This window comes from Cebus imitator, unplaced genomic scaffold (genome assembly GCF_001604975.1).
Source record: "Cebus imitator isolate Cc_AM_T3 unplaced genomic scaffold, Cebus_imitator-1.0 Scaffold169, whole genome shotgun sequence".
Taxonomy (NCBI): Eukaryota; Metazoa; Chordata; class Mammalia; order Primates; family Cebidae; genus Cebus; species Cebus imitator.
This window is the reverse complement of record NW_016107484.1, coordinates 1353143-1356352: the sequence shown is the minus strand read 5'-3', so window position 1 is coordinate 1356352 and position 3210 is coordinate 1353143.

The window sequence follows — 3210 nt, the reverse complement described above, 5'->3', positions numbered from 1 at the left end:
TTTCTGAGACAGGATCTTGCTCTGCCACCCAGGCTGGAGTGCAGTGGCCCATCTCAGCTCACTCCAGCCTCCACCTCGTGGGTTCAAGTGATTCTCTGCCTCAGCCTCCGAAGTAGCTAGGATTACAGGCATGTACCACCACCATGCCTAGCTAATTTCTGTGGTTTTAGTAGAGATGGGGTTTCACCATATTGGCCAGGCTGGTCTTGAACACTCGACCTCAGGTAATCTGCCCATCTTGGCCTCCTGAAGTGCTGGGATCACAGGCGCAGTTTATGAAATATTTTCAAACCACTATTTTTTACTGTATTGTCCTCAAATGGTAATAAGAACTATTAGTATCTTAGTGAAGGGATTTAAAATCTTTCTAAACTGTAATGAATTAATTTAGACATATTTATAGTAATTTTTTCAGGATCTGTGGGATTGTACCTATTTTGTTGCCTTCATTTTGCTTGCCTTAATTTTATACGATGAACATCTATCATTCTTTTTTAAAAAAGAAGACAAAATACAGGGAAAAATTCTTTTTATTTTTATTTTTTTAGAGACAGTTTCACCATATTGGTCAGGCTGATCTCGAACTCCGAACCTCAGGTAATCTGCCTGTGTCGGCCTCCCAAAGTGCTGGGATTACAGTCGTGAGCCACTGTACCCGGCCCAGAAAAAATTCTTTAGTTATTTAGAATATAGGAGTATTACACCGCATCCTTTTAAAAACTAATCTACTATGGACCTTATATTATTCAAGGGATGCAGATACAGCAAGAAGAGTCAACAACCCCTGCTCTCTCGGGATTCACATTCCTGTAGGGATGGAAGGAGACAGATAATAAAACAAAACAAACCTGTTGTACTGCCGAAACCTATCACAGAATCAATGCTAAAGAGCTGTGGAGAAAAAAACCACCAACACCCATCATTTTGCAGAGAATAATCTGTAATCACTTTGGTTGAGCACCTTAATACCTTCTTCTTTTTCTTTTTCTTTTTTTTTTAATAGAGCCTGGGGAAGTGGCTCATGCCTGTAATCCCACCACTTTGGGAGGCTAAGGCGGATGGATCACTTAAGGTCAGGAGTTCAAGACCAGCTTGGCCAACATGGCAAAACACTGTCTAGAGACAGTGTCTCTACTGAAAATACAAAATTTAGCTGGGCGTGGTGGCTCATGACTGTAGTCCCAGCTACTCAGGAGGTTGAGGCAGGAGAATCACTTGAACCCAGGAGGCAGAGGTTGCGGTGAGCAGAGATTGTACCATTGCATTCCAGCCTGAGTGACAGAACGACTCCCTCTCAAAAAAAAAAAAAAAAAAAAAAAAGCTGGGTGCAGTGGCTCCCGCCTGTGATCCCAACACTTTGGGAGGCTGAGGCGGATGGATCCTTTGAGCCCAGGAGTTTGAGACCAGCCTGAGCAACATAGTGAGACCTCATCTCCATATTTAACAATAACAACAAAGAAATCAAAGTAATTTTTTTTGTGTTTGAGACAGGGCTTTGCTCTGTCACCCAGGCTGGATGGAGTGCAGTGGTGAGATCATGGCTCACTGCAACCTCAGTAGCTGGGACTATAGGCACACACCATCACACCAAGCTTGCTTATTTATTTATTTATTTATTTATTTATTTATATTTTTGAGATGGAGTCTTGCTCTGTCGCCCAGGCTGGAGTGCAGTGGCACCATCTTGGCTCACTGCAACCTCCGTCTCCTGGGTTCAAGTGATTCTCCTGCCTCAGTCTCCTGAGTAGCTGGGATTACAGGTGCCTGCCACCAAGCTTGGCTAATTTTTGTATTTTTAGTAGAGATGGGGTTTTGCCATGTTGGAAAGGCTGGTCTCAAACTCCTGACCTTAGGTGATCTGCCCACCTCAGCCTCCCAAAGTGCTGGGATTACAGTCATGAGCCACCAAGCCTGGCCAATTTTTTATATTTTTGTTTTGGTAGAGATGGAGTCTTGCTATGTTGCCCAGGTGGGTCTCCAACTCTAGGGCTCAAGCAATCCTCTCACCTTGGCTTCTCAAATTGCTGGGATTACAGATGTGAGCCACTGCTTCTGACCTTGCACATGGTTTTTAAAAATAAAATGTATTCAGGTTTATAATTAAAAGCAGTCTGGTCATGGTGGCTCAGGCTGGTAATCCTAGCGCTTTGGGAGGCTGAGATGGGAGGACTGCTTGAGCCCAGGATTTTGAGACCATCTTGGGCAACATAGAGAGACTCTGGCTCTACTAAAAAATTTTTAAAAATACCTGGGCATGGTGGCATGAGCCTGTAGTCCCAGCCAGTCTGGAGGCTGAGGCGGGAGGCTCTCTAAAGCCCAGGAGTTCCGGGTTGTAGTGAAACATGATTGCACTGCTGTACTCTAGCCTGGGCAACAGAGCAAGACCCTGCCATTATTTTCTAATAAAAGAAAAGAACTATTGCTTTTCTTTTCTTTATTTATTTATTTTTGAAAAAGCAACAGTTCTCAGTTCTTCTACCCCACTCCTCCCTAGTCTTAACCCTGTTCTTAACCTTAGTTAGTAGAGACTACTAATTTTTTGTTTTTAGTTCTTCTGGTGTTAACTTCCATTTCTCTAAAAATATACTTGTAGGCTAGGTGCGGTGGCTCATGCCTGTAATCCCAGCACTTTGGGAGGCCGAGGGGGACAGGTTGCCTGAGCCCAGGAGTTCGAGACCAGCCTGGGCAACATGGCAAAACTCCATCTCTACTAAAAATACAAAAAATTAGCTGGGCGTGGCTCTGCATGGGTGTGCATGCCTGTAGTCCCAGCTACTTAGGAGGCTGAGGTGGGAGGATCACCTGATCCCGGGAAGTTGAGGCTACAGTGAGTCATGATTGCACCACTGTGCTCCAGCCTGGGCAACAGGAGTGAGACCCTGTCTTAAGAAAACAAAAACAGAAACAAAAAAACATAAAAATATACTTGTGTTATTTATCAACTGTAGGCATTATCTACTGACTTTCTCTAATGACTAAGGCACGACTAACTATCCTCTCCACACAATCCTACCACCATTTTTAGTTATCCCTATTGGTTACATTAATGATATAATTTACAAAAAACCCCAAAACAAAAAAAAAACTAAAGAAAGGCCAGGCAAGGTGGCTCAAGCCTGTAATCCCAGCACTTTGGGAGGCTGAGGTGGGCAGATCATGAGGTCAGGAGTTCAAGATCAGCTGACCAACATGGTGAAACCCCATCTCAAA